The sequence below is a fragment of the Hydra vulgaris genome, chromosome 10, assembly GCF_038396675.1.
Source record: "Hydra vulgaris chromosome 10, alternate assembly HydraT2T_AEP".
In the NCBI taxonomy this organism is placed as follows: domain Eukaryota; kingdom Metazoa; phylum Cnidaria; class Hydrozoa; order Anthoathecata; family Hydridae; genus Hydra; species Hydra vulgaris.
This window is the reverse complement of record NC_088929.1, coordinates 18,445,048-18,456,736: the sequence shown is the minus strand read 5'-3', so window position 1 is coordinate 18,456,736 and position 11,689 is coordinate 18,445,048.

Here is an 11,689-nt window from a genome sequence, read left to right as displayed (position 1 = left end):
TATCATCAAACCATACTAGACGTAAATAATTTCAGTCATTTTTATCAAGGGCAATCTGCAAGACGGTCTTCTCATTCTATTGCTGATTTGTTAATGGTAAATCGTTCATTAGACATATGTGGAGAGGTTAAGGTTATCGCTCTCAACATTTCTAAAGCCTTTGATAAAGTTTGACATGCTGATTTTCTCTATAAGCTTTCTTCTTTCGATGTATCAGTTAACATCTTAAAGATTATTGAATCCTTCTTTACCAATCATAGTATAAAAGTTGTTCTTGATGGACAGCACTCTTCTTCATATCCTGTAACTTCAGGAGTTCCACAAGACTATACTTTTTTTAATTTACATTAGCGATCTCCCAGAAGTTCTCAAATCTTACTCCAGATTCTATTCTTTATCTTGCTCTTTGTTTTGCCATATCTGGGGCTGATCAATAATTCCCTTTCTCTTTTAGACAAGGTGCAAAAGCGCATTGTAAACATAGTTGGATCTGCTCTTGCAGTCAACCTCCAACCATTATCACATTGTTGTAATGTTGCTTCTCTTTTTCTTTTCTATAAATACTATAATGGGCACTGCCCATTATAGTATTTATAGAAAAAAAAAAGAGACACAACACATTCTTGTGTTACTCGTCACTCAATTAAGTCTCATCTTTATAATCTGACTAATCCTTAGTGTTTCAAAATTCTTATTTGTCTAGTTTTTTTCCTCAAACATCAGTTCTTTGGAGTTCGCTCCCTTTACCTTATTTCCTGGTTCATATATTTTGTAATCTTTTAAGTTGTCTGTTAATTGTTATCTTGCGTTTTAAGTTTCATCTTTCTTTTCCAATGACTTTCTACTCTAACAGTGGTTGCTTGTAGCCTTGATGGAAGTGAAGGTGTTTAAAAAAAAAAAAGTTATATATATAAATTTTTTTTTTAGAAAAAATTTGTGATAAAAAAAAATTATGATAAAGTTTTTTTTTGCGCATGATAAAATTATAATAAAATTTTTGATAAAAATTATAATAAAATTTTTTTTGTGCAAAATAATCTTAAAATGCATTTTTTTTATTTTTAGTTAAAAAGTGTCTTTCTAGGCAGTGAAATCTAAATTAATAATTTTTTTATAAAATTATTATTTTTTAAAATTTTTTACAAAATTTCACTTCTTTCAAGACCCAACATGATATACATTTAAAGAACTTGTTTTTTGATAATATTAGTGACCAGTCTGATGTATTATGGTCTTTAGCTACCTCTGATTTGACTTATGATTTTTATGAACTTTTAAAAATTTCTATTTTTCTATTTAAACAATAGCAGCAGTTTTTATGTCATACTCTGAAGGAAATGATCAGTTTTATATATGTAAAAATTGCAAAACCACTTTATGTTTACAAAACTCTGGCACAAAATAATCTCTATAATCAACTGGAAAGAAAACACAAGGCACAAACTGAAGCTAAAGAAACAAAAAAACGTTAATTGTCAAAACCAGATCGTAAAGCAATTGTTCTAAAAAACTGAAACAAAGCATCATGGCAAATTTTCTTGACCTTTTTTAATTGAGTTAAAGAAAAAATTATACTAAGCTGTATTGGAATTTATCATTGCTGATGGATGTTCTTTTGAGACTTCGGGCTAGTAAGGGTTTTATAAAATTTTGCTCAACTTTTACTAATAAAAATTATCTTCTTTATCCATCTACGCTTTCATCTAAGATAAATTAAAAACAGTGTTAGAATATAAATTTAAAACAGTGGTACTTGTGGAAATATCAAGATATAAATGTTCGTTATATAACTCTAATAGAATAGAAACTAAAAACAGATTGTTTATCTGGGGTTTTGATCTGATTGTTTATCTATCTTAAATATATCAATGTGGATCATACATCTCAGTATAATCCACATCAATAGATACAATAGACACAACAGACACAATGCATTCACTTTCTACTAGCAATGCTGATAAAATGATTTGAGCACAAAAAAATAAAGATATCTTATTCTAACTTTTTTTTTTAATTCTGTCAAGTTACAATGTTTTAATTTGTTAGTACTTTTTACTAAAAGTTTTTTTAGTGGTATACAATGTAAATAGAGATTGAGTGTCTTAAAATAGCTGGTCCAAGTTAATTGTCAAGGAGAAAGAGAAAATTAAAGATTAAATGCAATGTGAAGTCTGCAAACCATTAACATAACATAAATTTTATGTGATTATATGTTATAAAAAACTTTAAGAATTTTTATCATCATCTTATAAAAGCATGCAACATTTACTGTAATATTAATTGTATTAAACTAAATGCCAAAAAAACTGAGTTCCTAATTTCAGGTAAAGCACAAATACAAACCGATACGATAGCAATTTCTGGTAATAACATAAATCTTCAGAATAAACTTGGGCATTTGGGATTCACATGGGATACTGAACATTCAATTTTTGCTTCACTCAGTCATACAAATGTTGATGAAAAAATCTCAATCTTTAGAGCTGTTATTCAAACTCTTATTCAATCTGGAATTCGGTTTGCCCACCCAAATTCTATTTCCTATATATATAAATCATTGGAAGTCCCTACTTTAACTTATGGTATGGAGCTATGTGGAAATAATTCTACTTTGATAAATAGCTAGACATAATTGAAAGGAGTGCGCTAAAGTCGTTTTTGAATATTTCAAAACACAGTTGGAACTATGCAAGTTCTCTATTTGGAATCCAGGAATATTCGGAAAATATTAGACAAAATAAATTAAAATTGTTCCTTCTTCTAAATAATAGATCAACTGCAGACATTATCTGTTCACAGCTGGAACGCCCTTTGTTTCAACATTCGTTTGTTGATGATGTCCAGGAGCAATGTCGTTTTCAGTTGTTAGATTTAAAAAGTTTGTTTCAAAATAAAAAGAAGGTAAAAATTGCACCTTCCAAAAGTGAAATTCCCTCCAATGTTGAACAAACATTAAAATATGCGATAGAGTGCTGCAATGCATGCTGGAATGCAAAAGAGCAAAAAGGAATTTTCAAAGATATTCTTGAAGAAAAAATTCTGAAGTATAAATCACGGGAAATAACTTTCTTATTTTTCTTTTTACCTTGTAAATTACATTGGGTGTTAAATAAAATTAAATAATAATAATAAAAAATCAACATCAAAATCAACAGAGTGATTACTTGATATATAGTTATATATAAAATCATCATTATGGTAATTAGTGTCCTTGTTTCCACGCTTACATTACGGTTGAACATTGCTCATAATGTTAATTTCTCCAATATACATTAGCTTTTTTTCTTAACTGAAGCTTCTTTATGTCATCTGTACTTACTCTAAGTTTTTCTACTTCTACATTTACCTTTTTCTCCTGAAACTGCTAACTCTTTACATTTTGATACCAAATTATCTGGATCTTTATGCTCTAACTGCCTGAACTACCTTAATCTTCCTTGACCACCCTATTAGATACGCTAAATTTTCATGTCTAAGAATGTTGATCATGGATGATATCATGGACAGGCAGGGTTGGGGTCATTAAATTAAAAAAAATACTCAACTGAAAAACTAAAGTACTAACTCTAAAAAAAAAAAGTGAAAAAAAAAAGTCCTAAACCAAAATGTTAAAATAAAAATATACAGAATGCTAAAAGTATTTTTTAGTTACAAGTTAAAAGTATTTTTGCATGTCATAAAAGTGAATAGGTCCAACATTAACATACAAGCAATGTTCTCTTGGATCAAGACTGTTCAATCTATTAATGTAAATGTTTATTTAAATTTTATTTTATTACAACAGTTTTACTTTGATGCACAATAGCAGTTGCTGTTCAAAATGTTCTCCTGTCATTCTTGTGTGGTTTGCATTTGCCAACAAATGCAACTTTGGCCTATTGTTGAATTATTGGGCATAAATATATGTTTTTCACCAAGTTGGAAAACCCTGTAATACTAGACTCTTTTGGAACTTGTTTAGATTCATTGAGAGATGATAGTAAAGAATCCAGTTTAGGTTGTCAAAGAATAGTTCTTAGTTTGTTCCATACTCTGGAAACAACGTTTCAGTACAGTGTTTAGTTCAAAAAATATATTCTTAGACAGTAAAAAGCCATGAAGGTCATCAAGTGATGAGTTGGTGCTGATATATGTGCTGTATGTTGAAATGATTTTATCAGCACAGTACTAGTGTCATGTGACAATCTAAATTAAAAAGAATTAACTTCATTTCAACACGGCTGCTTCATTTGCTGAATTTGCACTTGCACTGTCACTGCTCTTAGCCAGCTGCTGTTGGCCTTTAAATTTGTTCTCTAGGAATTCCAGTCCAGTTCTTTTGTGTTTGTTGTCTTTGATCCAACTTGTTCTAATTTTTGAATTGACTATTGCTGCTGTTGATTCTTTATTTGTAATGTGCTATTTGAATCTGCTATTTATGGTAGCGTCACCATTACTTGTAGCACTGGATTGAGATGTTGTGAAGAAGGAACTAAACTTTTTCTTTCAAAGTCATTATATTTAGTAGCATTCTGGGTAATCTAATGCTTGAGTGAGAGAAATACTCTGCAAATCAAACTTGTCATAAACTCCATTTATCACATTGATTTCTTTATTCAGGACAGCCATCGGTCCTTGAAAACCTGGAGAATTTCCTGAGAAAGTTCTGGAATTTGATAGGTCCTGGAAAAGTCCTGGAAAAACACCCATTTTAGCAATAATTCCAAGAAATCCTAGAATATTTTTCTAAAATAGTTCCATATTTCGTTATCATGTTTTTATCTTATATATAGAGTTATTATTAATTTTGCATAGGTTTATACTGAATTTGATAATTATGTATTTTCTGTTATGAAATTGTTTTATGTTACTGTCAGTATTATTAACATTTGATAATTATTTAATTATTTTTCATTTTCATATTTTTTTTTAAATCAACATATTTTGATTTTTTCTGGTTAAGAAAAGATCAATATATCCTTGAAAAACCTAAAAACTTTCCTTGAAAAGTCTTGCAAATAACCTGGAATTTTGAAGTAGCTATTGGCTGGCTACCCAGTTATTACTTATTGGTCTGTTCATATATTCTACACATAAATTGAATTCCACCTCATATAATTAGGAACAACAAACTGCCTTAAAAATTATTCATACATCTGCAAATATATTACTACATGACTGCTTGTTTGTTGACTAATCTTTCGAGCTGCATCATAGTAAGCAGTTACAACATGAGTTGTTATTATATTCATGACATTGCTGATTTTTTTCCTTTTTCTTGTAAGTTCTACAAATGTCAATAAACAATAAACATTAAAAACTTACCAATGAATTTACTTGATGCTGTGTTTAATCTAGTTAAGGAAAAAGAATCTGAAAGACTATCCTAACAAAAATTTTTTCTGTCCTTTTGCAGGCAGCTCAATATGTATGAAAATTATTTGAGAGCTAAGGCATCAAGATATCATCTGTCAAAACATTTACTTTGTTCAATATTTCATTATTTTTTGCAGTACTTCTCCGTGTAATGAGTTACATCTACAATAAAGACTATTTTTTTATATTTAAAGATGCCAGCTTTAAGGAGGTTGTATAAAAATCTTTAGATCTGCTGCAACACCTTGCTACAAAATTGTAAATTTAATAGGGATTGGCTGGTTGAGCAGTTTTACAAGGATTGAGGTGGTTGTTTTTGGTAACCTTAACAAAAGAAGAAATATATATATTCTTTTATTTATATTCATTTTGAAAAATTAAAATTTTTTTTTTTTTAATTTTTCTGCAAAAAATTTCCACAAAATTGAAATCTCATGAAAAGTTACAAATTTCTGAAATTTTTGGTTGGGTATAGCAAGGTAAAAAAATATTCTGAAATCTCATAATTACACATCTTTTAAGCTTGCATATATATTCCGAAAAAAAAAGTAAAAAAAAATGTAAAGCACACATAACATATATATATATATATATATATATATATATATATATATATATATATATATATATATATATATATATATATATATATATATATATATATATATATATATATATATATATATATATATAGTAGAAAGTAGCAAAGAGAGCGATGGAAATATGGCCCAAGATTATTGTGATTATTAACTTTTGTAAAAATTTACCAAAAAGCAAGCAGCCTGGTCAATGTAAGCCTGGGCAAAATACTCATTATGAATGCCTTTCTTCATGCTATAAAGATGTGTTAGTCCCAATAAAGTTACAATTTTTTAAGGAAACTGCAAAATTGTTAAATTCTTTTATTCTTAGTTTTCCAAACCAACAATCCTATGACACCTTTTCTTGTGGAAACACTTAAGAATTTACTGAGGCTAATTTTATCAAAATTTATCAAAAAAGTAGTTTTGTCTGAAGCATCTACAACTTTTAAATTATTAAAAGTTGATATCAGTGATGTCAAAAATCAAGTGTTGGTTGCAAATATTGATCTTTTTTTCTAGATTATTGTTGCTGCAAAAAAGTTACTGATGCACAAATATTATAATTTTAAAACAGAAGTTCAACAGTTTTTAGTTACAATGTGCAAACATGGTTTGAAAAAGTGTGCTAAACTTATGTTTCGCCAGATACTTATTATGTTTATCACCTTTGTACATGGTGGAATGTGTGAACTTTATTTTGACAAGTTGACTAAAATTTTTATCCTTTTTTTTTTCAAATTTCCTGATAAATCTCCTTAAAAACCTTTAAAAATCTCCTAAATTATCCTAATTTTTTCAGACAAAAAAAAGTGTGGCCACCCTGTGTATATATATATATATATATATATATATATATATATATATATATATATATATATATATATATATATATATATATATATATATAATAGTGTTAAAGCAGTTATTTTATATATCCACACACCTATATATACACATACACATAAATTTATAACTGATATATAATGTAGGGTTCGTCCATTAATTCGGTCAACAGTTTTTGGCGATTTTTATCTTCCCCCTCCTTCCCTCCGGTCAACAACATTCGGTACCCTCCTCCTCCAACCCACCCCCCCACCACCCTCTCTCAAATAAATCTAAAATTGTGTTAATTGTAACTTTTAAATAATATTATTTTTAAAAATAACATCCCCTTCCCCTTGATTTTGACAATTGTCAAAAAATTTGTTTTCCCCTCCCCCTACTATAGACATAATTAATGGACAGCCCAAAAGTACAATATTATCTCAGCAATTTAGTTAATTTTAAAATGTACAACTTTTTCAATTGTTAATAAATCATTAAAATCATTATAAATCCAAGTTGTTTTATAGCCAATTGTTTTATTGTTTAAAGGTATGGTGTTTTCAATTTTATCATTGTACTGCGGTGGGGTTGTTGAACACTTTCGTATAATTAAAGGTAACAGTCTTGTTACAAATAATTTTGGCAATATTATGACTGTGAGTGCATCAAATATGTCAATATTCTACCAAGTACCCCAGTATATGTTTATAGGGTTGTCTGAAATATTTATTGTAATTCCAGGTATTTATTTTTTTACATTTATTTTTAATTTCTAAGTGAATTGTAATTTTGTAAGTTAACAATACTAGTATAAATAATTATATTCCTGATGCACATGAATGTGTTAATCAATATTAATCAAATTCGCTTCTTCCCAAAATAAAATAACTTGAAACCCTAGATTTTTTTTTTTTTAATGTAACGATCACCTCAAACTCATCATTCAAAAAAAATTTTTTTTCAATGTCAAAAAAACAACAAAACATTTAATTTAGATTATTTTTGTGAAAAACAAACTTTAAAACATTAAAGTATAAGTGTTATTAAAACATTAAAGTATAAGTGTTATTAAAACATTAAAGTATAAGTGTTATCAAAACATTAAAGTATAAGTGTTATTAAAACATTAAAGTATAAGTGTTATTAAAACATTAAAGTATAAGTGTTATTAAAACATTAAAGTATAAGTGTTATTAAAACATTAAAGTATAAGTGTTTTCAAAACATTAAAGTATAAGTGTTATTAAAACATTAAAGTATAAGTGTTATTAAAACATTAAAGTATAAGTGTTATTAAAACATTAAAGTATAAGTGTTATTAAAACATTAAAGTATAAGTGTTATTAAAACATTAAAGTATAAGTGTTATTAAAACATTAAAGTATAAGTGTTATTAAAACATTAAAGTATAAGTGTTATTAAAACATTAAAGTATAAGTGTTATTAAAACATTAAAGTATAAGTGTTATTAAAACATTAAAGTATAAGTGTTATTAAAACATTAAAGTATAAGTGTTATTAAAACATTAAAGTATAAGTGTTATCAAAACATTAAAGTATAAGTGTTATTAAAACATTAAAGTATAAGTGTTATTAAAACATTAAAGTATAAGTGTTATTAAAACATTAAAGTATAAGTGTTATTAAAACATTGAAGTATAAGTGTTATTAAAACATTAAAGTATAAGTGTTATTAAAACATTGAAGTATAAGTGTTATCAAAACATTAAAGTATAAGTGTTATTAAAACATTAAAGTATAAGTGTTATTAAAACATTAAAGTATAAGTGTTATTAAAACATTAAAGTATAAGTGTTATTAAAACATTAAAGTATAAGTGTTATTAAAACATTAAAGTATAAGTGTTATTAAAACATTAAAGTATAAGTGTTATTAAAACATTAAAGTATAAGTGTTATTAAAACATTAAAGTATAAGTGTTATTAAAACATTAAAGTATAAGTGTTATTAAAACATTAAAGTATAAGTGTTATTAAAACATTAAAGTATAAGTGTTATTAAAACATTAAAGTATAAGTGTTATTAAAACATTAAAGTATAAGTGTTATTAAAACATTAAAGTATAAGTGTTATCAAAACATTAAAGTATAAGTGTTATTAAAACATTAAAGTATAAGTGTTATTAAAACATTAAAGTATAAGTGTTATTAAAACATTAAAGTATAAGTGTTAATAAAACATTGAAGTATAAGTGTTATCAAAACATTAAAGTATAAGTGTTATTAAAACATTAAAGTATAAGTGTTATTAAAACATTAAAGTATAAGTGTTATTAAAACATTAAAGTATAAGTGTTATTAAAACATTAAAGTATAAGTGTTATTACCCGTTTTAAATGTTATTTGAAGTGTTATTAAAATAATAAAAAAAAAGTGTTTAGATTATTAAATCTTAACATAAATTGTTTTGTTTTTGTTGTTTATTGTTTTATTTGATCTACATAACAATGAAAGGAAATACTCATGTGACCAAATTAAATTAAAAATATAAGTTTTGCACTAAAAGTTTTAGACTTCAATGTGTGTAAGTTTTAGACTTTAATGTGTGTAAATTTTAGACTTCAGTGTGTGTAAATTTTAGACTTCAAAAATCACACTTAAAATTTGATTGAAAGGACTCATAAAAACATCACTTAAAATTTGATTTGTTCTTAAGAAATGCCGGCAACAAAAAAGTCAATAACGTGATTTAAACACTTTTCTGAAAAAAAAAGCAACCTTTTTCTAGTAAATTTATAGTTTTTACTCTTTTATGAAAAATTTAATACTTTTTTTAAGGCTTGAAGTATGCTTACTGTGAGTCACCAAAATCGATGCAAAGTTTAGTTACCAGTATCCTCTACCTTGTAAATGGTCTTGGAGCGTTTTTAAGCTCAATGTTGATTTTCATTGTAGAGTTGTATCCAAATTTTTTAATTACTCGTCATAAAGCCAATCCAACGTCGAATACAATTTTAAATGGGAATTTGGATTTTTATTTTTACATATTGGCTTTTTTGAATTTATTAAATTGGTTTGTATTTATGGCTTATTTTTGGATAAAAAATAGGCGTCAAGAACGACTTCGACAAAGAAAAAATATTCTCTCTGCTATCCCTACAGAATCAATCAGTTAATGTTGATATCATTTCATTTTACCCTCATCTATTAAATAGTTTAATTTATATTGTACGCTACTTTCAAAATAATTAATTTTAGTATTTAATTTTTTTATGTTTTATGTCCTTTTTTTCTATGATGAATTAAATTTTGTTATTTTAATTTTTCTATAAAGTTTAAATTTTTTTTTTTTTTTTTTTTGAATAAAAAGTAACATGTATCTATTTGTTTTTTTTTATTTTATACCTTTTTTATTACTATTATTGTTATTATTATTATTGTGGTTATTGATATATTGTTATTACGCAGGTCAACAAAAGAAAAACGTTTTTTCTGTTGACGTGTCAACAATACGTTTTTTATATAGAATTTCTCGTTTTTGCTTTCAAATATGCAACCCTTTTTCTTTTATCGCGTTAAATTTTAATAATATCTAGGTTTAAATTTTTAGCATTTGAGGTGAGTTCCTAATATTGTCAAAAATAATATTATTCAAAAGTATGTTAACCTCTTAAAAGAAGCATTTTTTTAACTAAGATTTTAGAAAACTTTACTTAAATTTAACTTTAAGACTTCAAGTTAAAATAGCAAACCTATTAAAAACTCAAACCTTATTTCTTAACTTATAATTCTACAATATAATAGTGGCAGTTGGTGTTTAGTATTTATTCAAGATAAATTAGGTATCAACGATGTTTGTGATAATATTTGCAAGAGTTCCTAGTTAGTGTGTAGTATTTGTTGGAGATTTGTAGTCGATGCTAAAATATCACAATTGTCACTAAAATTATTCTAATCGATGTACATTTTTATCTACTTATAATAAATTTTTCTATATGTTATTTTTCTATATATTATTTTTCTAAATATATTTATATATATATATATATATATATATATATATATATATATATATATATATATATATATATATATATATACACGCACACTGGCGTAGGAACTATGGGTAGAGCGGAGGGGTGATAGCTCCCCAACTGCAACACTGGGGGGGGGGGGGTTTCTCCATTTAACTTTTTATTTCCCCTCCCCCTCCCCCCCCTCAAACACCCCTCCCCTTTATTTCCTAACTGTCATAAAAAAACTTTTATGACAGCAACAGCGGAATTATGAATTTCCAGTCTGCAATAACTCAATCACAATTAAACATCACCATGAAAAAGTATATCTATAAAACTGTTTAAGATACTATCGCATCCTAACTATTTTTTAAATGAATGTGTGCTGGCAAAAGATGACTAATCACGTTGCGTGTGATAAATAATTGAATAAATAAATCATTTTTATCTATTTTGCTATATATATATATATAAATATATATATATATTTTTTTTGTGTGGTTATTAAGGTGCTCCCAGAAGTCATTACTGTTTTATCACAGAGCACCGTAAAAGAACGTTTAACAAGGAAGTTCACGCTTCCTTCCTTTCTAATATCGCTATATTGGGCTAGAACCGGCTTCGAACCTTGGTTCTCTAGGTTCTAAAGATAGGTGCGGATCCATAAAACTTTCTTTATTCTTGCGGTGTTTACGGAAACTGTACGTTCATCTATTTTTAAATTATTTGATATTCACAAACATTTCGGAGCATTTGCTTAAAGTTAAGGCTGCGAAAAGTTACACGAAACTTACATAACTATTATAAAACAGCTGTTAGAAAATGGCCATTTGACCGCAAGCCGCGCTAGATTTAAATGGTTTTATGCGTGTTTTGTAAAAAATATTAGTTTAGATTTATAAACTGGAATTTTTTATAAAAAATACTTATATTGTAACATAAAATAAAA